Below are 27707 nucleotides of genomic sequence, written 5' to 3' on the forward strand. Positions count from 1 at the left end.
TTCAAAGGTATTTAGGGCCTGAGGCCCATAGAAAACCCCAAAACTCTCGTCCTGCAGGAAAGGTAAAATTACCTCGCAGTTTAGCAAATCCCACACTGCCCAAGGCAGACCGACGGGCCGGGAGAGGAAGACACAAGGACAGAACTTTGTTCTGTGGATAGGAGGAAACCCTATCTAGTACTCCGAAGAGACCACCTCGCAGACCCACTAGTCGGAGAGCAGGGAGGTTTCACTGAATTGTGAACCTGCAAGCCGCCCCTCCCACCTAGAGACAGGGAGGGAAGGCTAAATACATTGGCAGGATTTGGGTGCCGGCGTGATCGGCTTATGCACCCAGGGACAGATTAGTCCCCCAGCTGGGCCTTTGACGGCCTGGGAGGGTTGCCCCTAAATAATACACACACATATAGTGTGTATGTATATTATGTAGGTGTATGCACACATGTCTTTGGAGGAAACCGGAGTACCCGGAGGAAACCCACGCAGACACAGGGAGCGACAATGCAAGCTCCAGGCAGATTGGCGTCAGTGTGCGGATTCGAACCAATGACTCTTTTGCTGCCAAGTAATGGAGTTAAGCACTACACCACCGTGTGCATAAACCATTCTGAAACAGACGCCCTGGATAACAAGGGCGCAGCATTCAATGAAGCATCACAGACCTATATGAGGCCCTGGACCAGCTGGTCCGCTAGGCTAATAACCTCAGGAGAGAGTCGGTGCTCCTCCACTGTCTGGTGCAAAATGCTCACTCTGTGAGTTGTATACAGCACTAGGGGTCAGGACTACTCCAGGATGGCCGCCGAGCGTTCAGAACGCGGCCACAGGAAAATGGCCGGCACAATGTAAGCTGCGCCATAGCGCGGCTACGACAAAATGGGCGCCAATGGGAGTTTTCAATGTAATTGAAAAACCTCCCAAAAAATGGCGCCAGCGTCGACTGAGACCCCAGTGTAGTGGCCACAATAGGCCCGCAAGCCAGACCCCAGCATGGTAAACATGGAACGGGTCAGTACTTCGGATCTTCTATCAGTCAGATCCATAGAAGCAAGGGTTCCCGCCCAGCGGTGAGGGACTACAAAAGCCCTCAGCAGCTTTTCTCATTCCGCATCTCAGAAATTATCAAAGAAGGGCACAGAAGGAAAAAACCTACACAGCGGTCTGATTTGTGTGATCCAAAAAAGACCGAGCCCTCGGCGGAAACCCAGCTGCACTATGCAGCTTAGGAGAGTCCCTTGCAGCAGTAAAAAGCGCACCCATAAATGCCTTATTCTGCCTTTTTTTTTTTCCAACTAGGTACCTGGTCCATGGCTCCATAACAGAGCATTCCCCAGGGGATAACGGGGGAAGGGGGAACTCTTTTACCGCCCGCCCGCAGTCCACCCCCACCCTGGCACAAACTGTGTCCAGGACTAACAATAAAAACTCTGTGGGAATCCCAGGTGCTAACACCTGCTGCCACCACCAGCATGTGGGGAAGGACCCAGATACTGACTCCAATATTTACATAGTGTGTATTATAATATGCACACCTGTCCATACAAATAGACAAAAGCTCCTAGAGCCCCATACAGGGCCTCTCACCCACTTGCTGCGCTGACCAGGGGTAACCAGGGGACTCCCTCAGGAGGAGACTGCCCAGAGCTGCCTGTGAGGAAAAGAACCGTGAGGTAACTTCTGCAGGGACCTGTGTTCAAACAGGAAAAGCCTCCTAGGGCTTTATTATATAAGGATAAGACACAGATACAGCATAAAAAGCAAAACCGTTACAGGTGTCACCAATCAGTCAGCGTCTGCTGAAGTATAATCATAAACATCTGTGCTCATCACAGGGCTTTTTACCTCACAGGAAAGCCCAATACAAAAAAGAAAAAACACAGGCCAGATAGCACAGTCCCCTCAGGAAGGCCCCCTCCCCCCTGACAGCAGCAATGTTAGCAATGCAGCAAGGGAAAGGAGCAGGGAAGGGACCCCCGAACCCCAGGAATGCCCAGCCGTACCAACCCACCGAAGCAGGAGGGACTGTACTTACCCGTCCAAGCGAGGACTCGCTGACGCATTCCTGACAGAACTACAACCGAAATGGAGGTAGCTGTCGGCCCGGTCCACTGTGAGTGAGGCAACACCACAGCCCAGTCATATGTGGACCTCGGAGCAACGCTCACCGGCCACCCCAGGAGTCACGGGGTATGGCGTGGCAGACCAAGCCTCTTTGCAAAGGTGTGCCCACGCTTGCTGGTCGGACTGAGTAGACTACAAGGATCTATATTATCCAGCCTGTCTCTCAGCCGACAGTTGAAAGAAGATTCTTCAAGAAAAAGTAAAGTAAAATAAAATAAAATAAAATTTCTCCTCAGGGCGCTGGGCCCAAAGGGAGCCATACGTCCTTCTCCTTTGCTAGGCAGAACGAAACTGAGGCTGCAAGCTGCAGTGAGGAGGGTTATGTCTGGAGGGACCGCCCCCTGGGCGGGGCTGTTCAACTCTGTTAATGTAACATGTATTTAACTATTTAACATGTTTCTGCCTAGTCCTCTCCTGTAAACAGGGAACATAACCCACTTGTCAAGATTTAAGGAGCTGTGTCCGTCCATGGACGATAAGAGAAATGTATAATTTTTGATATATGTATTTACCTCTTTGAGTTTACCTACTCATTTGTACCGCAACTGCCCTCCCCCTTTGGTATTTATGTTTTTTTGGACCTAAAAGCCCTATTTCTATTCAATCTACAACGGGCAGATAGGTAGAGCGCGTCTCTAGCGTGGGAGTGAACGCGCTCAGGTGAGTGATAGGGGGGTGGTCATTGTCAGAAGTTTTTTCACCTTAATGCATAGGGAGGGTACATTAAGGTGAAAAGACACGAGGGTTTACAACCCCTTTAGCCTTCTGCATGGGCAGGGAGCAGTTTGCCATGTCCCAGCTGCTCTTTAAGGGATACACAAGCAAAGAGACCTGCTCTCATCCCTGCTGCTCCCTGTTGCCAGGGTCACGTCATGGAAGAGCCACTCCCACCTTCAGAACACCGCCAGTCAGCCCTCGTCATGTGACACGTCAGATGAGCGGAGGGGGGCGTGACCACATCGCCGAACACCCGAAGCGCTCCCGGAAACAGCCGAGGTGAAGCGAGCATCCCCAACCAAAATGGCGGCGGCTGTGGTGATGAAGATGGTTCGGTGGAGGCAGTGAAGGAATCTGCGTGTGGCCGCCACGGTCTCTTCGGGAGGAATAGTCACCTCTGTCGGTCGCACCGTCTCCTCGCTTCTTTCGGCCGCCTCCGGAGCGCCCCCGTCTTCTCTTCTCCTTCCCATACACGTCTCCGGGCCTTGTAGGCTGCACAGGCACCGCATTCACCGGCTGACGGGGCCGTGGGGCAGCGCCATCTCCATGCTCAGGACGCGGCTCCTTCCTGAACGATGTGTGAGATCTGCGCCGACCTGGTGGAGGTGTTAAATGAGAGTAAGTGTGGGGGAGGGGGCATAGGCCCGGGCTGGGATGGGGGAGGCCTGTCCGCTCTGCTGATGATGATGATGGAAGGATGAAGGAGGGAGGGGGGACCCGAGACCGGCTTCTGCAGGCCTCAGCTGTCATGTGACCTCCACTGCCCCAAAGACAGACACATGACAGGTCCTCTTCACTGCTGATCATGGGTGGACTGCTGATCCTGGGTGGACTGCTGCTGATCTCCTGACACTGGTGGGATCTGTGGATTTCTGGTTGGAATTGTAATGTGGAGATACTTTGGATTTCTCCTCCTGCTTGGTGTCTCTTCAGCCTGGCAGCTTTTTTGGTCATACTTGTCTTCTGGGTGACAGCAGTGCACTGCTCCGCTGTCACCCAGAATCCACTGACAGTTGGCTGTAGGCCGCTGTCACCTGATGTCAAAGGATTTGTCGGGATTCTCCCAGCTCTTTGACAGCTGGCTCCGCCTCTTAGTGCATGGCTGAGAACCAGCTGTGCCTGCTCCCTCTCCTGTTTGGCACCCCAGTAAGTCCTGGGGGGGGGGGGGGCAGAGCAAGAGCACTGATCACTCTGTCATCACTCTCCAAGCTGACCAAGAACTGAGTGATCAGTGGTCATGTGATCGTTCAGTTGTCATTGTTAGAGCCAACGTGGGTCAGCTGCAGCTTTAAAGGATAAATCCACCCTAACGCTAATATCTAACACTAACCCTGTAAAGAGGATATCGGTATACATACCTTTTTTGATGCCGCTCTGAGCCGATCCCACACTGAGCTGTCAGCGGCGGCTTCGCTGTGTAGGCAGATGCAGAGGACACAGCCGACAATGGAAGCCACCTAGTAACTCTATGGGTGACCTCACTCCCAATTCATTTCACAGCTGTTTTCGGCTGTGTCCACTGCAGAGCTTCCGCCGCTGAAGACCGGCCCAGATCGGCTTCAGAAAAGGTATGTAAGCTGATTTCTTCTTTACAGGGCTAGATAGGTTACTGTTAGATTGTGAATGTCTATAGATGTAGAGATTTTAATGTTGGGGTGGACCTATCCTTTAAAGCGGCTGGTGGGGGGAGAAACACCTGTAAGGCAATTGCATCACATGCTAGCACATTTAAACTTGCCTTAGAATGAAGCCCTCCAGGGGCGCACTGACATCTTCCCCCAGTGTTTCTTAGGGGTTTGCACATTCCAGCTGTGTGATTGGCCGGGGCCGCAGTGACATCACTCCCACGCATGTGTGTGGGAGCTCTGAGTTCAGGCATGCAGCTTTGACGATCAAGCAAGGTATGCTGGACGTTCAGAGTGCATATGCCGGTGATGTCACTGGCTGCATGCAGGGTGAAAATCTCCTAAACTGTGCACGTAGGTGTAGGTAAAAATCACAAAGCGGGCTTTACTACCACTTTAAAGGAGGAGTGTAAGGATCGAAAGAAAAAAAAATTTAATCTACACTTGCCTCCCTGCTGCAGCATTAGCCTGATTTTAGAACTTCCCCTGCTGGCTCTAACATGAGAGCTGAACAGTCACATGACCTCTTATTGCTCAGTTCATGGTTAAAGGGGTTGTAAAGGTACAATTTTTTTATTTATTTTTTCCTAAATAGCTTCCTTTACCTTTAGTGCAGTCCTCCTTCATGTACCTCATCCTTCCATTTTGCTTTAAAATGTCCTTATTTCTTCTGCGAAATCCTCACTTCCTGTTCTTCTGTCTGTAACTCCACACAGTAATGCAAGGCTTTCTCCCTGGTGTGGAGTGTCGTGCTCGCCCCCCTCCCTTGGACTATAGGAGAGTCAGGACGCCCACTAACACACAGCTCCTTTCTCTGTCTGCAACGTAGAGAGTGTCCTGACTCTCCTGTAGTCCAAGGAAGGGTGCGAGCACGACACTCCACACCAGGGAGAAAGCCTTGCATTACTGTGTGTAGTTACAGACAGAAGAACAGGAAGTGAGGATTTCTCAGAAGAAATAAGGACATTTAAAAGCAAAATGGAAGGATGAGGTAAGTGAAAGAGGACTGCACTAAGGTAATGGAAGCTATTTAGGGAAAAAAAATTGTACCTTTACAACCCCTATAACTTGGAGAGCGATGACTGTCAGTCGCTGCTCTCTAGTCTGTCCCTCCAGCACTCATTGGAGCCTGCCCCCTCTCCTGTTTGGTGCCCCAGTGAGTGCTGGAGGGTAAGGATGAGCTCCAGCGTGTTCGCATGGTACACGTGCAGAGCCCGCCAGGAAGTCTGCACGGCGCTGCGCTTATCACAGCCAGAGAGACATTGTCCCGATGCTCGGCTGCAGAGATCAAGAAATGTCTCCCTGGCTGTGATTAGCACAGCGGCGTGCAGACTTCCTGGCGGGCTCTGCACGTGTACCATGCGAACACGCTGGAGCTCATCCTTACTGGAGGGCAGAGCAAGAGCAGTGGTTAACAAGTCATGACTCTCTAAGCTGACTGAGAACTATGTAATTGTTCAGTTGTCAATTGTTCGAGCCAACGTAGGACAGCTGCAGCTTGTAATCTGTGGCTGGTAAAAAACGCCTGTAAGACAATTGTATAATGTGCTAGTATGCATACTTGCCTTAAAACAAAGCCCTCCAGTGGCGTGCTGTCACCACTGAGAGGGCTGACGTCTTTTAGCCCGAGTTTGCATGGTCCAGCTTTGTGATTGGCCAGAGCCGCGGTTCCAGCATGAAGCTCTGAAGTTCCAGCAAGGTATGCCGGACCTTCAGAGCACATGCGCCGGTGATGTCACTGGCTGCATGCAGGAGGAATATCTCTTAAACTGTGTACGTAGGTCTAGGTAAATTAACAAAGCGGGCTTTACAAACGCTTTAAAGGAGAAGTGTGGCATTTGAAAGAGAACAAAAATCTATACTCTCCTTTCTGCTGCAGCATCGGCCCCATTCCGGAACTTCCCCCGCTGTCTCTAAAACTGAGAACTGAACAGTCGCATGACCACTGATCGCTCAGTTCTTGGTAAAAGTGGTAGTAAAGTTTCCCACATATCTTTTGTACATTTCAAATCGCTGTGTAAAATAGATGGCTCTATACCTCTCCTATTTGCTTGTAATCTGTTCTATTGTTTGACGTCACCCGACGCATGCGCAGCTTCTCCCAGATGCGCAGCATTCTCTTTGTGACGTAAGCCGTAATTCCATTATTAAGTGGGCTGTGAGCATCATTTCCTTTCTCTGTGGCGCTGCATCAAGATACCGCGAGATTATAGTCCCATTTAGAAGTTCTTGACGCCCCATGTGACCTTAAATGTCAAACAGGTCTGCTATGATAGTTGGGACATGGTTGCCATAGTAATTCTGGAGCTAGAACGCGGCTAAGAAAGCATTGTGCATGCACCAGGTTACAGCTAGGAATAGAGGAAAGGGTGGAAGTATATTACAATGTGGACTCGGGAAAGCCATACCTAAAATGGAGCTATCTTATCCCGGGAAGCATGGATTTTAAAAACTGCTGGGAGAAAAAGTAAGAAACATGCAAATGGGGGTTATTTTACTGCAGAATAATACTTTATTATACTGTGTGTGTGTGTTTTTTTTTTTGTTTTTTTTTAGACCGTATCTGAGGGGCAGAATTTACTAATTTACCTTGATGAGGAGAGCGATGACTGTTGGTCATTGTTTACTGGTCTGTCCCTCCAGCGCTCACTGGAGCACAAGGTAGAAGAGGGGACTGGCTCAGGCTCTTAGCCACGCACTGAGAGACTGAGCCAGCTGTCAATCAGGCATTTGGGTGGATCCCGACATTGTCAGGCTCCTTCCAGAGCATGGAGACGCTCTGTGATGACAGCGGGCTATAGCTCACTACCAGCTGATTCTGGGTCACTGGAGAGCACAAGTGCACTCTTGTGTCTCACAAGAGAAGTAGTATGGCCATAAAAGCTTTATCCATACTTCTCTTTTAAGTATACCTAAAACTCAAAGGGGAACTTTATCCATATCCACTTGATAAAAAAAATAAAATAATTGTTCTAAGCAAGGAACGTGTGTGTGCGCGCTGTAAATTGCCTCCAGCATGGCTCCTGATTCTTCTTGCTGGAAGCTGCCATTTTGCTGAAGTTCAGAGCTCCTAAACAGCAGTAAATCACAAAGTGGAAGTAAACCCATTGATTTAACAGTTTAAAAAGTTACATTCCTGGAATTGCCAACTGTCACATTTGTCTGTGTCCTCAACCAAACTGTCAAATGGCTGGTGTCATAACTGATCATATGTGCAGTACTATGGCAATTGCAGATTAAACAGAAGCAGCTTCCTTGGCTGTAAAAGATTGGGGGGTTTAATTCCACTTTAGGGTCCCTTTCACACGTCTACGACTTGTCCTGCTACTTGGGAATGCAAAGTTGCAGGACAAGTCATATTAGTACGTTGTGCCAACTTCACAGTAGTCCCTGCACTACTTTGGTCTGACTTTGATGCGAGTTACACAGCAATTCTGTTAAATCGCGACCTCAAAATCGAACGACTTTGAAGTTGCGGTAGTGTGAAAGAGGCCTTAGGCTGTCAGATCGGCCTCTACAAATTTGCCATTGCTTAAAAATAGAGAGTAACTGAGCATGTGCAGAGCAGCGTGGGACAGTGTATTACTGGATTTTAAACTGTATAGACACTTATTTTTAATGTTTTACATAGCTATACTTGGGCCGCTATCTTGGCCCTCCTAACTGATGGGAGCTGGCTGCCTTTTTTGGGTTTAGGCAGCCAGCTCCCAAATGATGGGCCTACTCTCTGACTGCCTTCATGTGTTCTAGCAGTTTGCTGCACCAGAGTCATCATTGTCATCTAGGGGGCGGGGTGGGACCAAAGGAAAAAAAGTGTAGAAAACTGTCGGTCTCCACTCTGCCCCTCCAGTGCTCTTTGGAGTGTTGGGTTAGAGAGAGGGGGCTTGTGCACCTGGCTCACTGAGCCTGTTGTCGGGCAGCAGGGTGCATCCTGATAATATGGTCGGGATCCTTCAAGAACATGGAGAACCTCTGTGGAATTGGACCTCTCACTCTGTGTACCAGGAGAGGAAACGATAATTGCACTCCTGTGACCCAGAAGAGAAGTATGACCAAAAAAAGGCTTTCCACATAATGTCGTTCCCTATATCAGGGAACAGACGATCACTGACACTGCCACAGTGAAGAACGGGGAAGGTGTGTTTACACACACCTCTCCCCGTTCTTAAGCGCCTCTGACCGATCGCGGGACACCGGCGGCGATCGGGTCCCGCGGGCGCAGTCATGGAGCTTTGGACCCGGTCGCGCGCAACCGGCTCTTAAAGGCAACGTACAGATACGTGCCTGTACGTACCCAGCAGTGCCATTCTGCCGACGTAAATGTGCAGGAGGCGGTCCTTAAGTGGTTAAATACCAACAAAGAAATCCCTATCTGTCGCAAAAAAAAAAAAAAAAATGTTGTTTGGGTACAGCATTGCATGACCGCATAGTTGTCCTTCAAAGTGCGACAGCCCTGAAAGTTAAAAATTTGAACTGGGCAGGATGGGGGTAAAAGTGCCCAATGGGCTAGTGGTTAAAGCATCCTCATGCAGGCAGTCCTATTGATGTGTGTGTGTGTGTGTGTGTGTCCCTGAACTCACACTGTGTTTGGGGCCATGCACCCACGTGGATGTCATAGTGGAAGTAGCGGCTGTGTCCTCCTGTTGGAATGAGGTATTAAAGAAAATTCATGGAAAAAAAAAAAACTGTGGTTGCTTCCTGACACTGACATTACTGGGCCTAAGGGCCAGTTCACACCAGGAAGTGGTGTGGGATGCCACGTTCAAAACGCACTGTAGTTGAGATCTGCAGCATATCAAAATTGGGCCAATGAATTCCAAATGCAGGTTGTAAAGACAGTATGTTTGCCTGCATCGGATCGCATGGTGCAGGAATACCATGTGAAGCGGTTGGAGTGAGTTTCATAGCGCATGTGCTACTTTTGGTGTCGTGGGATTTCAACCCATTCAAAATTTAGTGCGCTGAAATCGCAACGCATTGAACTGCACAGCATGTTTTGTGAACTGGCCTTATGATCTTGTGAAAGCCCCGAATCCAGATTCTCGGATCCTCAACTTTTCTTTGATCCTTCAAGAAGGGATAGCGGCCTTATAGGCAGCCTTTACATCTTAGTGTAGGACTCTTTCTTTTTTTCTTTTTTTTTTACCACTACCCTGCATGTACCACTTCATTACCGGGCCGTTTGTGATTCATTTCTGTTAAATGTTGAGTGACCGTTACTCCACGATGCAACACTGTACCCAAATGCATGTGTTCAAGAGATGTATAGGTTTTCCTTTTCATTTTAACCATACTTGGGTGGATGCAGCATCGGTCCCCTGTTGGCTCCAGACTGAGAACCGAGCGATCAAACGCCACTAATTGCTTAGTTCTCGGTGCTCCGTGAGCAGAGAGCTGGTGACTGTCGGTCATCGCTGTCTGCTCTCCCTACCCCATCCCGCACTTGCTGGAGTGCTGGGCTGTGGAGGGGGCATGAGCGACTGACCCAGTCTCTTTAGCGACTCGCCAGGTTTCGGTCCAGGGTTCTGGGTGGACGCCGATGATATGCTTACAATCTTTCCCCAGCCTAGACCACTTCAGCCTGCTGTCTGTTGAAAATGGGTCTGCACTCTTGTGATCTGCAGGAGCAGTACAGCCAAGCTTTGGTTGTACTTCTCTTTTAATGATCACTATTTTTATAAAAGGGGGGGAAAAAACAACTTTCTGTTACAAAACATACAGTTTCTCACAAAAGTGAGTACACCCCTCACATTTTTGTAAATATTTTATTATATTTTTTCATGTGACAACACTGAAGAAATGACACTTTGCTACAATGTAAAGTAGTGAGTGTACAGCTTAACTGTAAATTTGCTGTCTCCTCAAAATAACTCGACACACAGCCATTATTGTTTGAACCGCTGGCAAAAAAGTGAGTACACCCGTAAGTGAAAATGTCCAGATTGGGCCCAAAGTGTCAATATTTTGTGTGGCCACCATTATTTTCCAGCACTGCCTTACCCGTCTTGGGCATGGAGTCTACCAGAGCTTCACAGGTTGCCAGTAGAGTCCTCTTCCACCCTTCCAAGACAACATCACAGAGCTTGCGGTCCTCCACCTTCTGTTTTAGGATGCCTGACAGATGCTCAATAGGGTTTAGGTCTGGAGACATGCTTGGCCAGTCCATCACCTTTACACTCGGTGTCTTTAGCAAGGCAGTGGTCGTCTTGGAGGTGTGTTTGGGGTCGTTATCATGTTGGAATACTGCCCTGCGGCCCAGTCTCCGAAGGGAGGGGATCATGCTCTGCTTCCATATGTCGCAGTACATGTTGGCATTCATGGTTCCCTTAATGAACTGTACCTCCACAGTGCCGGCAGCACTCATGCAGCCCCAGACCATGACACTCCCACCACCATGCTTAAAGGGGTTGTAAGCATCCGAAAATTGCCAGCCCCCCCCCCCCCCCCCGAGCCCTTTGAAAATTCTGCGTCGAAAGTGCTTGATCTCGGCCCGGTCTTCTCTGCTAGTCTATGGATGCAAATACTGGACTTGGGAGCGCGCCCGCAAGGTAACCCCCTTGGGAAAGCACTTAAGTCCCAGAGGGGGCTATCTTATGCAAGGAGGGGCCGAGACAGCCGCCGAGGGACCCCAGAAAATTAGGTTTGGGGCCACTCTGTGAAAAACAAGCTGCACAGCGGAGGTAAGTATGACATGTTTGTTTAAAAAAAAAAAAAAAAAAACCTCCACAATCGCTTTAACGATATGTAAGACATAATTTTCTTTGTACTCCTCACCTGGTTGTCGCCATACATGCTTATCACCATCTGAACCAAATACGTTTATCTTGGTCTCATCAGACTATAGGAACTGTTTGCAGGCTTTCTTGTGCATTATCTTTAGAAGAGGCTTTCTTGTTGGGATGACAGCCATGCAGACCAATTTGATGCAGTGTGCAGCGTATGGTCTGAGCACTGACAGACTGGCTCCCCACCCCTTTAACCTCTGTAGCAATGCTGGCAGCACTTATACGTCTATTTCCCAAAGACAATCTCTGAATATGACACTGAGCATGTGCACTCAACTTGGTCGACCATGGCGATGCCTGTTCTGGGTTGAACCTGTCGTGTGTGTGTGTGTGTTTGTGTGTGTGTGTGTTTGTGTGTGTGTGTGTGTGTGTGTGTGTTTGTGTGTGTGTTTGTGTGTGTGTTTGTGTGTGTGTGTGTGTTTGTGTGTGTGTTTGTGTGTGTGTTTGTGTGTGTGTTTGTGTGTGTTTGTGTGTTTGTGTTTGTGTTTTTTTTTTTTTTTTTTCACAATACCATTATACACAAGGGACATAATCAAAATATTCACAATGCATTACATCGTCAACTAGAAGCAATACAAAGAAATTGTTTTCAGGGAAAGTGCTCAACGTCAGAGCAGGTACACAAAACCGCTGAGGTACATCAGTTTATGGATATAACATGACACTGAAAACCCCAACCAGGCCACCCGCCCCCACCCATATCTCCAATGTCGGCCAGCTAATCAGAAGTCCAGGATGACCATACCATGTCAAACTTCCATGGTCAACCCTGGTTAATATACGTCATTTTATACATAGGGAGGGTAACGTCCACCGTAGCCTCCCAGGAAGAATTCCCAATAATGGCAGAGACGGGGTGATCGGGAGTGCCAACTGTAATTTCACATTCAACAGTTCAAATACTGCCGCCCAGAACTTTGTAACATAAGAGCATTCCCAGAACATGTGAAGGTAAGAACCAGGGCATACTTTACAGCGAGGGAATACAGGATCTCTATTGGCGAATATTCTATGCAACCTAGCAGGAGTGTAGTATTCTCGGTGTATAAATTTCACCAGTTTGGCACCCTGCTCCCCTGCTCTATAGAGTCCTGTCTGTCTAAAGATGCAACATCCTTCTGCCAATAGTCAAACAAATTTTCAACCTTGGGTGAATCTACCGTAAGCAGGGCATTACATAGTGGCGAGTGTGTTTTTTTTTTTTTTCTCCTGGGGTCAAGAACTCCTCAATGGGGTTAGCCTGGAAGCTAGGCTGTGGGAATTGTGCCCTAGCGGCATTTCGGAACTGAAAATACCGAAACCCCGTCCAACCAGGTAGACAGCTGAGAATATGACATTAAGGAGCCCGCGTGAACAATATCTTGTAGAGTTTTAATTCCAAGGCGTGCCTACATCTGCGGGTCAGGAACAGTACAGAAGTCTTTCTTTGTAACAAATTGTTATGTGGAAATTCGAGATTTTCCTAGCTTGTGACGGAAAATATTGATTATATGAAGACAGGAGGCGAGTATCTTATGCATTAATCCTTCTTTATTAATGCTCACAGCAGAAGTGTAAAACCTTTAACGAATGTAATAAAAGAAAAACTGGTAGAACCACACCTCCCAGCAGTCCCATGGCCTAAACCACTCCCATTCCAGTCTCTATAAATGGACTGCTCTCACTAGAATCTTCCTCTTTCTTGCGTGAATAGGAGGTGTCGTTTCTTATTCTCCGATTACCGACTCCTCGGCCAGCCAGCCCGCGATTTGTAACCGAAGACCTTCAAAGGAGGAATGTCGCAGGACCCGACTGTGTCGAACAGGGGAACATCACCCTAACCATAGGTCAACCGAACGAACGACTCCGGGTAAACGAAAAATCAGTAGCCTGAAATAAAAGACCCAAAACATGAAAGGGTTGGGAAGGGAGGGAAGATACTCGCCTCCTGTCTTCATATAATCAATATTTTCCGTCACAAGCTAGGAAAATCTCGAATTATACATCAGACAGGAGGCTCATATCTTATGCAAGTTCAAAGCTAACACAGCATAAATGTATATACCAAGAAAAGGTCAAAACATTACATAGCAATCAAACATCATAAAACAGACATGGCAACATGATCCTCCGGTCTGAAATAGAAAAAACGGAAGACTGATTCAGAGGACCAGTCAGCCGCCATTAATAGCTCGGAGAGTGAGCCTCCGGTCGCCATCACCTTGGTAGCCATGGCCCCTCTGACCGAATGTGCTCCAAATAGCGTGATGTCTATACCCGCCAACGCCATGATGGATCTAACCCAGCGCGCTAGAGTGGCGGTTGTGACCGGATGATGAGGTCTGATGTAAGAAACTAATAGTTGGGAGGAATCCGGACTACGTAGATCCACGGTGCTAGCTTCGTATGCTTGTAGGCATCTAACCACACAGAGTCGTGGATGTGAAGGGAAGAAGGGATAAAAGACCGAGTGTAGGCCGGTCTTCGTCCTGCGGACTATCGTGAACTTGACGCCTTGGGGTGAAAATTGTCGCCTAGAGATGTCCAAGGCTCTAACGTCGGAAACGCGCTTTATAGAAATCAGACAAAGCAGGATGGTAAGTTTGAATGACAGCATCTTAAGAGACAGTGACTCATTGTCTTCCCAGCTCGAGAGCATGGCAAGGACCCTGGAAACGTCCCAAGTGGACTGATACTTAGGTCGCGGGGGTCGTTTAAACCTGATACCTCGCAGGAGTCTGCAGATCAGGGGGTGTTTGCCTACAGGCCTAGAATCCACTGGATAGTGATAGGCCGATATGGCCGACCTGTAAACATTGATGGAACTGTAAGCCTTGCCAGAGGCGAAAGACTCCGCTAAGTAGTTCGCAATGATGGTTATAGGGGCATGCAAGGGATCAGCTTGCCGTTGGTCGCACCAACGTACCCAAAGCAGCCAGGCTGATCGGTATGCCGACCGAGTCCCCGGGGCCCAGGCCATGGTGAGGAGGTCTCTAGCCGAGCTTGAAAGGCCGTCACCCGGGTCTGGCATCCAGAGACCAGCCATGCTAGGAGCAGTAGGTTGCCTTCTTCCACTAAGGGATGAATGCCCTTGGTCGGGTGTAACAGAATCCGAGGGAACTGGGGAAGGACTCTGGGGAGGTCGACGATCGAGTCCAGCAGTAGAGGGAACCAAGGTTGAGCTGGCCACCACGGTGTGATCAGAACCACCGTTGCTCCCTGATTGGCGATTTGCCGAAGGACCCTGGGGATCATTGAGAAGGGGGGAAACGCATAATGTGTGCCCCCTGTCCAGGAGTGGCGAAAAGCGTCCACTGCCGAGGACCCTGGGTCCGGTCTCCAACTGAAGAAGTGGGGCAGTTGGTGGTTGAGGCGGGAGGCGAAAAGGTCTATGCCCAAAGGTCCCCAGAGTAAATTTATCTGGGTGAAAACCGAACGGTCCAAGCCCCAGTCGCTGGAATCTACCAGATATCGAGAGTTCCAGTCTGCTACTGTGTTGGAGACCCCCGGGATATATTCCGCTAGCAGAGAGATGTCTCGAGACAGACAGAAATGCCAGATCTCCGCGGAGATGTCCGCTAGAATCTTGGATCTGGTACCTCCCAGGCGGTTGATGTATTGAACCGCTGAAATATTGTCCATGCGTAATAATACGCAACAGTTGGTCCGTGTTGTCAGGAAACTCTGAATGGCGAACAGAGCCGCTGAGAGTTCCAAAGCGTTGATATGTAACAGGGATTCCTCCCTGGACCAGATCCCTCCTGTGGACAGTAGCCCCAAGCGGGCGCCCCAGCCATGTCGGCTCGCGTCCGACTCGATGACAACATCTGGTTGTGCATTGAAAATTGTCCGGCCGTTCCACTCGGTGGCGTGGCGAAGCCACCAGCGTAACTCGACCTGAGCTTCTGGGGATATGGACACTTCGTCCGCGTAGCGGAGGCCCTGTCGCAGGTGTAAGATTTTTAATCTCTGTAGGGCCCTGTAATGTAAGGGAGCCGGGAAGATGGCCTGTATGGATGCAGCTAGTAGGCCGACTATGCGTGCTAGAATGCGTAGGGATAGGAAGCCCTTGCGCAGAACTGCCCTGATCTCTTTCCGGATTAGAGCCAATTTCTCGCTGGGGAGTCGCAGGATAGCGAGTTGGGTGTCTATAGAGAAACCCAAGAATTCCATCTCCTGTGCAGGGACGAGAACCGATTTTTCTCGGTTGATTACAAAGCCCAGGCTTTGTAACAGGTCGATGGTCCAGTTCATGTGACGATACGCCAGATTTCTGGAATAAGTCATTATGAGGAGGTCGTCCAGATAAATGATCAGACGAACTCCCCTGCTCCTCAGAGCTGCCACGACCGGTTTCAGGAGCTTGGTAAAGCACCACGGGGCTGAGGACAGGCCGAACGGTAGGCACGTAAACTGCCAGATGCGACCCCACCATCTGAAGCGGAGGAGGTGCTGAGACTCTGGGTGCATGGGAACTGTGAGGTAGGCGTCCTTCAAGTCTACCTTCACCAACCAGTCCCCTGGGGTGAGTAGGTCCCGGAGGCAGTGGATGCCTTCCATTTTGAAATGCCGATAGGCGACATGTTGGTTCAAGTCTCGGAGATTTATGACCGGGCGATAACCCCCCCCCTTCTTCTTGACCAGGAAGAGGTTGCTGAGGAAACCCGGGGAAGGGGTGATGACTTCGGTGACCGCATGTTTGGCTAACAATTCTCGAAGTTCGGTGTCTATAAGGGTCACATTTTGTTCTGAAAAATGGATAGGGGGAGGTATTATCCCTAGAGTCGGTGGAGAGACCAGGTCTATCTGGAAACCCGTTACCGTGTTCAGAACCCAGGGATCTGCCGTAATCGCAGACCAGGCGTGCGTAAAAAACATTAGGCGGCCTCCCACCGGTATGAGGGGAAAGGGAATGAGAATGGTACTCACCGGAATACGGGCGTGAACGAGGGTATCCTCTTTGGCCGCGTCCTCTCCAGGGTCTTCCACGGGGGGGGAAGAATGGTGCCGGTTGCGCGGTGGTGGTATAGTGGGCGGGAGCCTGGTTATAGTGTGTTTGGGCAGAAGACCTCTGGAAGGGTCTGCCTGTGTTGTATCGGCCGGCAGAACGGCCCCTGTTTCTGCCGGCCCGGGGAAAAACTCTGGTATTATTGGTTTTCTTCAGAGATGTTTGAGCCTTGTCCAGGCTGTTGAACATTCCAACAAATTTATTAATGTCCTTTATTAAGGACTCACCAAAAAGCATGCCCTCTGCTGAGGGGCCTGGCTCGGACTCTGCTAAGTGGGCCAGTTGCGGGTCGAGGCGCATGAGAATTGAGCGTCTGCGCTCGACTGAACAGGCGGTGTTGGCGTTGCCCGTAAGGCATATGGCTCTTTGGGCCCAACCGCGTAGTTGATTTAAGTCAACCCCTTGGCCAGTTGTTGCGGATTGTTCCGCCAGATTCAGAATTTTTGTCAGGGGGCCAAACAGGTCCAGGATACGATCCTGGATATTATTGAAGGACCGATCGATCCCTTTCTTAGGCATCTTGCCTGTTTTAATCAGGTATTTCATCAGTATAGGGTCCACTGTAGGTGTGGCAACCGCTTTCATAGGGATATGCGGGCGGGGGCACTCCGCTCTAAGTTTGTTGCGATTGGATTTATCCAATTGTCTCCGTGCCCAGAGCTCTACATACTGGGACACATGGGGCAGGGGAGACCAGTCCCCTGAGCGGGGATGTGAGATAGTGTCAGGATTGAAAAGAGGTTCCCCAGTGGCGTCTAATACGTCTTTGCCCTGTTTGTCAGGGTTGGCATCCGGGAGGATTGCCGAAGCCCCCGCATCCTCTTCCTCATAAAAATCATCGGACCCTGAGACCTCTGATTTATCCGACTCGGCGGATGAATCGTCGTCTGACTCTATGATGTAAGAGTCTGGTTTGGCTCTCTTAGCGGAACCGTGCCTTTTTATTGACTCTCTGAGGCTCAGAGGTTGAAAAGGGTCTGTAGGATGCGTGGGGTGGCAGTCCGTGGAAGGATCTGCTCGTAGCATATTGTTAGCTTCCCCTGCCGGGGAGTCATAAACCGTTACCACGTTCTTCCTTTTAAAGGAAGATTTTCCCTTCTTTGTGGCCGGTTCTGTGCCGGGTGGTACGGACACAGGGGGGCAGTTGGATTGAGAAGCCCCAGAAGCGGTAGTTACTGCTAGTGCTGCCTGGACAGACTGGTTAATGATGTCCTGTAATTGGGAAGCACTGAGAAGATGAGTAGGTTCCAGGATTAGTTCCTGCTCTGTGGGGGAGGGGGAGCCCTCTTCAGTCATGGTGATGAAGGAGAGAGACAGCGGTGCAAGGGTTAATGATGCACAGAAAATTTTTTGCAGATGTCTGAAAAATAATGTGTATATATATATATATGGCAGGTATCATCTAAAGGTTCTGGGGCGGTAGGATGTGGGCACAGGGTAGGATGGGAATTAAATTCCCAGGAGAAATGTGGTGACAGAACTATACCAGGCTCTCCCTCCGGTCACCAGCGCCGACTGACACGCGACGGGAGGAGAGCCTGTAAGTGAGAGCGCTCTGGGGGCGAAGTCTCGCGAGACTACGGCCCCCAGGCGTCTATTGGTTGGAAGGTGTGAGAGAGCACGTCTCTCGAGTCCAGAGCGCGATGCGATAGGACGGCGGGGGCGGCTCTGCAGAAGCGAAGTGAGGGGAGGCCCCGCCTACCTGGCGACGCACGTTCGTCCTATGGAGAGAAGGGGAAGATTGCCCGAGATGGCGCGCCGCATGGGAGAAAGGAAAGAGAGGGAGGGGTGCGCAGATCGCTGACAGAACTGACAATCAGCGGTGTCAGCGGAACGGAGGTAAGGAAAAAATATAGAGGCACAGAAAAAATGCTAAGGATAAAGTAGGATATAGTACATTAAAGATAAAAGAGCTTGGAAGAAAGCTTAGGTAACAAGGAGATATGGGATCTCTTCAAAATCGCACCACAAAGACATAGAAATATATATAATATAAATATATAAGTAATATCAATATCTAATAATCCATGTATACTTATCTATGCTCCGCCGTGAGCAGAAAGAAAGAGGAAGATTCTAGTGAGAGCAGTCCATTTATAGAGACTGGAATGGGAGTGGTTTAGGCCATGGGACTGCTGGGAGGTGTGGTTCTACCAGTTTTTCTTTTATTACATTCGTTAAAGGTTTTACACTTCTGCTGTGAGCATTAATAAAGAAGGATTAATGCATAAGATATGAGCCTCCTGTCTGATGTATAATTGGAATTACCTTTTTAATAAACATATTGAAACAGGAACAGTATGCAGGTGAGGCAACACTGGGTTGCTCCAGGCTGGTTGAGCCGGTGACAGCGGATTTGATTGATTAAAGCGGCAAACAGCGGCCCCCTACACCCTCCCAAGTGGCAATTGTTGGAAACTGTACACCGCTATATGCCTTAGTTCCCTGTAGATAAAATTCCTGAGATCCCACAGGGAACCCAGGAAGGCCGCATCCTGACACATAGCCGCAATAGCCCTGGAACCCTGAAACCATCAGTAGACTGACCTCAACATTGCTGCCCAGAAATGGACTTGAAAATTCTGTAGCGCCAACCCACCCTACCTGGTAGGAAGACACAAGGTAGATTTGGTTAGGCAGGGGGCAGCACCTCTTCAAATGGAGGAGCCTACACAGCATTCTATTGTAATAAAGAAGGATTTGGGGACCTAAAGGGGACAGTTTCGGAATATGTAGTTACATTTAGGAAGGCGCATAATTTTAACAAGGTTTATCCTGCCCAACAGATTCTGGGGAAGGTTCGCATTTCTCCTTAAGCATAGACAACAGGAGGAGGAGATTACGGTTGGGAAAACCCACAGTATCTAGAGTAATCTGTATCCCCAAGTATCTAAATTTCTTCACCCAACCCAGCTGAGAAGGGGATCCCAGTTGCCCTGCCTGGGCATCTATAGGAAAAAGGATGTATTTGGTCCAGTTAATCCTGATGCCTGAAAAAGAACCAAATGTGTCAAAGACCCGCAATGCTGCCAGGAGAGACGGGCCCGTATCATTGAGGTATAGCAGGGCATCATCTGCGTCTAAGGATAATTTCTCTTCTAACGTCCCCACCCTCAAGCCCAGTACCTCAGATGACCCTATGATGAAGTTGGCTAGAGGTGCCAGAGCAAAAACAGATGGGGACAGTGGACATGCCTGCTGTGTACCTCTGAAGAGGGGAAAAGTCCTCAGAGATCCAATCATTGGTGAGAGGACCCATGCCCTAGGAGTCCTATACAACAGTTGGAGCCAATGTATGAACTTTGGACCAAATCCATATTTCTTCAGGACTTCCCACAGATATTCCCGTTTGACTGAGTCGAACGCCTTTTCTGCGTCTAGCGATAACCCTAGTGCCAGGGTTGTCATGCGACTCAGACAGATTCAGAAAGAGGCGACGGACATTGATATCCATTCCCTTGCCTGGCATAAATCTGGTCTGGTCCACATGGATTAAATTCTCAATTACTGAGGAGAGACGGCTAGCCAGGACTTTTGCAAAGATTTTCACACCAACATTTAATAGAGATAAGGGCGATAGGACGCACACTCTAACAAGTCTTTGCTAGGTTTGGGAATCGGATTAATGACTGCCTCCTCCATGGAATCTGGCAGTAAAGAGGGCTGAGTTTTGGGGCCAATACCTCTTTAAATTGGGAATAGAATTCCGTTGGGAGACCATCCGCCCTGGGAGTTGCCCCCCCTCCCCCCCAACTTCCTAATCTCTAGTTGTACCCTCTCTAGCGAGATATCCGCCTTCAACCTTTCTTTTATCTGCATCCCAGCATCATGTGTGGAGGGACTTTGGTCCATTGCCGGCCATTTTTGTCACCAAACTCAAACACTCTCTGAGGAATTTAGGAGTGCCATTTTGGTTTGCTTTATTCTGTAAATCGAGAGCTGTCTCTGAGACCTCCGCCAGGCAGCGTACGTGTCCTGATCTGGAGAATCCACATATCTAACCGCCTCAGCCTCCAGTTCCTCCAACGAGAGTGTAACCTCCCGCTGTAGCCTAGATTTCTTGTATTTGCCTCTGACCCAAGCCTTAAGGGCATCCCCCAATTGGAGACCCAGTAGTTACACAAAGAAGCTGTGAGAGACTCTCTTGCAACCTTTCTTGTAGTGGCCCGAACCTAGAGAGGTCACAGCTTAGAACCTGAGGAGGTAGTGAGGGAAATACTTAAATACAGTGGTGCATGGTCAGATCTACCCCTAGACATGATACACACCATAGGCCGATGCATATATCAATCAGTCCTAGAAAGGGTTTTAAAGGTAGTGGAGTGACCAGGTAAAATTATTTATTATTAGGGTGGAGATGCCTCCAGACATCTGTAAAAGCAAAGGTAGTGGCCCAGCTCATGAGGTCAGATCCCGAGACGCAGAATGCAACCTACCTAGATCTGGGCAGGGAACCATGTTAAAATCGCCCATCAAGAAAATCTCATTAGTATCATAAATCAACAACGTTTGCATTATTGAAGTAAGAACCTGTATGGAAGCCAGACGGGAAATATAAATCCTGACAAGCACCATCGTTTTATCATATATTTCGAGCATGGAAAATTACGTATCTATCATTTGGGTCCGTGCGAATATCTAAAGCCTGAAATAGAAGGGATTTCCTCACTAAGATACCTACACCCCATGCATAGCTAGAATAAGTGGCATGATATGAGGAACCCACCCATGGCCGTCTCAATCCCGTGGTTTTAGAGCCCTGGAGATGCGTTTCTTGTAAGATACAGATCTGAGGACTATATTTCTGCAAATACTTAAGAACTAACGAACGTTTGACCCGCGGACATTCCATGATACTATAGAAACATTGGAAAGCCAGTGACCCGAATTGGTTTAGCTGGGGACTTATCCATACCCCCCCCCCCCCCCCCGATATCAGGATATCAAGTCATGTTCCAAGAAGAGCAAATATATGCAAACAAGAAATCGCCTAGAACTAAAACATGAAATGGAACAGAACCCCGAACCCCACTCCAGACCCCGTCCCAAACACGGAGCATAAATCCCAAGAACTGTTCCAAAACTAGAACACAACAATTTGTGAGGGGTGCAGCCAGATGGACAGGCTCCCTATTCCATGCCCCACCAAGAGGCAGCTTGGAGATGCTGGCATGTAGCTGGCACAAATGAAGCAGCCAGGATGGCAACAGCATGACATTGACTGACTGCAGCATTTCTGTCCCTAAAAAGGAAAAAATAAAATAAAAGGGTAGGAGAAACAAAACAGTTCACCTGACTGTCAGGGGCACATACTTGGGTTGCATTAACTCAAACCTGGAAAGACACAACAGGTGCATTATAAATCCACTCCAGAAAAGTTAAGGTGCAGCAATAGGCAAGCTGCACAGTGCAGATGAGCAATACTGTGCTTGCATCAAAAAACATCAGGCAAAGATGAAATTAATTTACAAATCTTAGGATCAGCAATGAGGCAGGGTGTCAAGCCAGGCAGAGGCTTCCTGTGGGGAGGTGAAAAAGAAGACTATATCCCCGTGCTGGACCCGCAGATGAGCAGGAAACGCATTGTAATGGATACTGCAGGCCCACAGTGCGCTTTCACCTGAGAGAACGCCTTCCTGAGCTTCTGGGTCTCCACAGAATAATCGGGGAAAAACGGCAACTTGTTTTGATATCGCAGGTCCCCTAGGGCACAAGATGCCCAGAATATCTCATCTCTGTCACAAATTGAGCAGCTTCAGGATGAAGGTCTGAGGGCATGAGCCCGGGGCCCCCGGTTTAGGTGGAATGCGGGGCATCCTTTCCACCGTATAGTGTGGTGAAAAATGAGCATCAGGTAGCAGATTGCGCAGTGCATCTTCTATGGAGACCGAAGGATTGCATCCCTCGGCACCCTCCGCCAACTCCACAATCCGCAGATTATTGCGTCCATCCCTGTTCTCCACTTTATACTCCAGGGTGCAGATTTTGGTTTGCAGAGGGCTGTATCGTGTTCTAAGGTGGTGTCTTCCACCTGGCCCACCCGCTGTTCAGCCTCCGACACCCGAGACCAGATCTTGTCCATGCCCTGCCGAGGTAAGCCCACATCTTGCTGCGCCGCCTCTATTTTGGAAGTAAGTGTGGCCTGACAGGATGCGAACATGGTCTGGCAGGCAGTGATGGCCGCCTGCTCCATGAGGTCACGCGAGAGTCCAGGATCATTTCTTCCGCTATCAACAGGTATCAAAGCTTCTTGCTCCTGCCAGAGGTCATCCGAGATGATCTGCGAGGTAGGGGTCAGACACACTCGGGAGAAATAAATGATAAGATTATAGAATTTAATGAGATAAACTTAGAGCTGTCTTGGAGATAAGGCTGTACACTTGGTGCACACCATATCCCCAGTCTTGTCTAATGATAAATGGCATCTTGCCAATTAATCTATTTCCCGTATATCCCCAAGTAAACAGGCCTTACCACAGCTCATGTTCTCAGCTCCTCAGCATGACTCCCCCTGGGAGCAGTGTGTTTGGCTCTTTTATTCATAAAAGACAAAAGCTATGACAAGCAGGAAGTGATTGCCGCAATAGCCAATCGCTTCCTCAATACAAAATAACATCACAGGAAATGGTAAACAATAAAGAGGAGGGCACTCACAGGAAGGGAAAGGGGGGAGTGCAGAGGAGATCCTTCCAACAGAATGAGCGAATACAAACAACCAATGAATAATGGCTTAAGGCTTATGGGCGTGTTTCTGGGCAGAGACGGGGTGCATGGAAGCTAAACAAACATGGACTCCTTCTCTGACCATAACAACCCAAAGCTCCCGTATTACCGCTGATAGAAATCCCTATTCTACGACGTTCCAGAGAACAACGCATACCCAGATTATACTACCGTTCCTTGCAGATGGGAGGCTATCTGCAGGTGTACGCTACGCATCTCGACCGTGCTGATCAGACGCAGCAGAAAAAGAGTCTCCTCAGATGATCGTCTGCATCGCCAATTAACACTGTGAAAGTGTTTACCGCTCACATGTTCCAGCTACATCAAGACTGGAAGACAATGGAGCAGAATCAGAAATATAGGTGCTCCAGGCCACCCAGGTGGAGGCAAATTTTTCTCGGGTATCCTTACAAGTAGCCGGTCACTTCTCCGCCTCCATAATCTTCTGCACCCTCTTAATCCATTTGAGCTCGCTAGGGATACGCGGGCTCTTCCAGTGGACTGGTATGAGGCATTTTGCAGCATTGAGAAGATGAGGGAGAGCACTACGTCTATAGCAAGTAATAGAAATGGGGGGAACATGAAGCAGGAAGTAGTTTGAGGAAGTGGGAAGATCAATACTTACATCATCCGATACATGCCTATAGTTCCACTCCCCTGTCCCAGGCTCCAGCAGTTGGATGCTTTTTTTTTTTCAACTGCCCCTGAGCGCCAGGTCGCAATTGCGATAAGAAATTGTGACCTGGCGCCCACGGCGGCCGGTCAATTACCGGCCGCCGTGATCGCGCGGCGGGGGTGCACGGAGGCACAGGATCCTGTGTCTCCGTGCACCCCCATCGTCGCGCGATTGCGGCGGGCCCGCGACGGCCGGTAATTGAGGCCGCGGCTTTTGCGGCCTTGTGAAGTCCCTCTGTGTCCTTCTGTGAGCTGGCGCCATCTGGTGGTGGCCGTTGGCATTACAAGTTAAACAGCAATTCTAAAAGTGTAATTTTTCACTGCCATCTCCTTCCCTCTAATTAGAACACCCAAACATATTATAATATTATATATATATATATATATATATATATATATATATATATATATATATATATATATATATATATATATAATATATATATATATATATAATATATATAATTTTTTTTTATTCTAACACCCTAGAGAATAAAATGGCGATCGTTGCAATACTTTGTCAAGCCGTATTTGCGCAGCGGTCTTACAAGCACACTTTTTTGGGAAAAAATACTTTTTTTAATTTAAAAAATAAGACAACAGTAAAGTTATCCCAATTTTTTTTTATATTGTGAAAGATAATGTTACGCCGAGTAAATTGATACCCAACATGTCACGCTTCAAAATTGCGTCCGCTCGTGGAACTTTTACCCTTTAGAAATCTCCATTCGCGACGTTTAAAAAAAAATCTACAGGTTGCATGTTTTGAGTTACAGAGGAGGTCTAGAGCTAGAATTATTGCTCTCGCTCTAACGATCGTGGCGCTACCTCGCGTGTGGTTTGAATACTGTTTACATATGCGGGTGCTACTCACGTATGCGTTCGCTTCTGCGCGCAAGCTCGTCAATATAGGGCGCAGCGCGTTTTCTGGCTCCTAACTTTTTTAGCTGGCTCCTAGATTCCAAGCAAATTTGTCAAACCCTGTTCTATGTGACCACACACTCGTTTTATTGCTGTTTTTAGGCAGTTGCGTTTAACAGCGTTTCTTTGAAAGCCGCTTTTAGCAGCGTTTAATTTATAGTTTTTTTTTCGTTTTTGGCCATTTAAATTTTTTTTATTTTATTGAAACGCTTATGAACACGGCAAAACTGCAGTTTTAAATGTGGGTTACTATCTGTCGAGTTTAATTATTTAGGAGCAGTTGTAAAATATATGCTCCATGTACACGGGACGCTCTTACATGTAATTCTGCTGTTTTTCCCTTTTCTACACTGTTTTTAGAAAGTGCAGATCCTGTTACAAATCTGGTTTCCTCATTCAGCGGTGGGTGTGGAGTCTGGGCATACACTGTGTAAAAGCTGATTGGAGGAAAGGCACCCCCCACATAAGCAGAGGAAGGAACATGCAGAGCTGTACTATGAATAGACCAGCTCTCTGCTTATCTATCTCCAAGGGCCCTTTCACACTGGTGCGTTTTTGTGGTAAAAATAGCGCTTTTAAAACGCCCATTAAACGCTCCCCATGCCCCCTCGATTCAAATGAATTAAAAACCGCTCTAAAAACGCGGTAAAAACGGAGCGTTAAAATCGCGGTAAAACACCGCGATTTTACCGCGTTTTTATTGTGTTTTCAATTCATTTTAATGGAGAGGGGCATGGGGAGCATTTTGATAGCGCTATTTTTACTGTGAAAACGCGGCAAAAACGCACCAGTGTGAAAGGGCCCTAAGCTTCCTCCTTCACACTAATTTCCAGCTACTGTTCTCTCCTGTGTCTGAGAACTTGTCAGAAGTGACTCTGCTGATACCAGAGGAACAGAGCAGCAGAAAGACACGGAACGTAGAGCTTTGGAGATAGATGAGTAAATACTATTGATATATGTGCCTAGCTCAGATTTCATGAAAGGGTTCTACAACCACTTTAAAGCGGTGGTTCCCCCTTAAAACAAATGTCTAACAATACATTTGGAAGACTACTTACATTGCGGGTAGGCTGGCTTTTTTTTAATTTATTTTTTCGTACATACCTCGATATCGCCGTTTCATCCCTCGACTTCCAGGTATGAGTCTTGTGGCGGTGGGCGTTCCTAGTTGATTGACGTTCCTCCGACCGACGCATACTTGACGTCACGACTTTCCGAAAGAAGCCGAACGTCGCTGCGCAGGCGCCGTATAGAGCCGACTCTATACGGCGCCTGCGCAATGACGTTCGGCTTCTGTCGGAAAGTCGTGACGCGCAGTATGCGCCGGTCGGAGGAACGCCAATCAACTAAGTCCAGCAAGACTCATACCCGGAAGCCGAGGGATGAAACGGCGATATGCGATATGATCGAGGTATGTACGAAAAAAAAAAAAAGCCAGCCTACCCACAGTGTAAGCAGTCTTCCGAATGTATTGTTAGAAATTTGTTTTAGGGGGAACCACCCCTTTAAGAAACTCCTTTTATTAGTTTTTAAGTATGGCAGAGAAAACGAGCAGGATTTCTAGTTTAATTGTAGTTCGTGTTTGTAAAGGATTTTTAAAATAACCAACATGTTATACTAACCTGCTCTGTGCAATTGATCCTCCTTTTCTCGGGGGTTCCCTGACGGTGCTCTGTTTCTCCCCACAGTAAGCAGCTTGCATGGAAGCCCCCGTGCGTGCTCACTCTCGAGCCCCATTTTGTTTCCATAAGACACGGAGAGCAAGGCTCAGCCCGGCCCCCCATACTCTCCTTGCTGGCTGTTATTAACAGCCAATGGCTCCTCCTGCTGCTGCATCTCTGCCAATGAGGAGGGAGAGACTCGAGAGATCTGCTACTCTTGTGCACATTGCTGGACCGAGGTGGGGCTCAGGTAAGTACAGTATAAGGGGGGCTGAGGGGGAGCTGCACACTGAAGGTTTTATTACCTTCATGCATCCTCTTCAACCTTTAGAGCCACTTTAACTTGGTGATTGCTCCTATGTGTATAAACATTTTATTGTTGAAAGATTCTATTCCATACTTCATCTGTTGTCCCTTTTGATTAAGGGGAGTCATATTACAGTGCACCTGTCTGGCTAAACACCTTTACATGTGTTGGAGATAATTGTAAGCACATTGTTGTTTGCAGCTTTCTTATTGTTTTTAAATCCATTGCATTTTTGCAAATATGTTATGAATAAAGTGTGACGTGTTGCATATACAGTACAAGTCTTGAATAGTCCGGTGTTTGGCCTTTGGCCCCTTTCAGACGTGCGCGTTTGCGGATGAAAAAGGGACATACATTGGTTCCTATGTGATTGCGGGTGTCAGCGGATAAACATCCGCTGACACCCGTAATAACCCGCCTCCGCAAAGATCTGATTTTGCGGACGGAAGAAAACCCTATTTTTTTCTTCCGTCATCGGATCAGATGAACACAGACACACGGTACGTGTTCATCCAATCCCCCCCCCATAGGGGAGAGCGGAGAAAAGACAGGGCGGTCCCTTGCACAGTGTGCGGGGACCGCCCTGTCAGCCACCAGCTCAGCGGGAATATACGGAGCGATCCCCGCTGAGCTTACGGACACACGGAGGCGGATCATTACTGATCGGCCCCGTGTGAAAGGGCCCTTTGTCAGTTTGTAGAAAATATGTTTATATGGGACCTTGTACTAAAATTCAAGGACGTTTTTAAACTGGAGCTGACCTCCAAAATGTACAGATTTGCTGAGTTTATAAAGAACATCTAGAAATGCTTTGCCTAAGCAATACCTTGAACATGTATCTTTTTCTGTCTTGCATTCCTCTTGAAAGATAGCGCTCCAGTACTCGGCATTTTGGCTGTACATCTGCAGTTTGACATCTAAGGTGACTTTAGGAGATTTGGTGTTGTCACTACTGTTCTTCTTGCCTGAGGCTCTAACCTAAGAAAGTGAAGCCCTGTCTCTACCAAACTTGCCGCCTCCACACAGTGGAGTGCCGCCTGCCGCCTCCACACAGTGACACAGTTCATAATGAGGCACAGTAAGTTGGTAATGTGGAAAGATCAGCCACAGGAAGATCACCGGAAATACTGCCGACTAGTTCTTTGCCTCCTGCCTTTTTTGGGCACAGCAGTCTAAAGTTCAGTC

General features: G+C 48.4%; 1 pseudogene; it reads left to right on the forward strand.

The window, feature by feature from the left end:
• Window positions 1–3059: 3059 nt before the first annotated feature.
• LOC120937701 overlaps window positions 3060–27707 on the forward strand; it is a 59118-nt pseudogene continuing 34470 nt past the window's right edge.

The sequence above is a fragment of the Rana temporaria genome, chromosome 4 (assembly GCF_905171775.1).
Source record: "Rana temporaria chromosome 4, aRanTem1.1, whole genome shotgun sequence".
In the NCBI taxonomy this organism is placed as follows: Eukaryota; Metazoa; Chordata; class Amphibia; order Anura; family Ranidae; genus Rana; species Rana temporaria.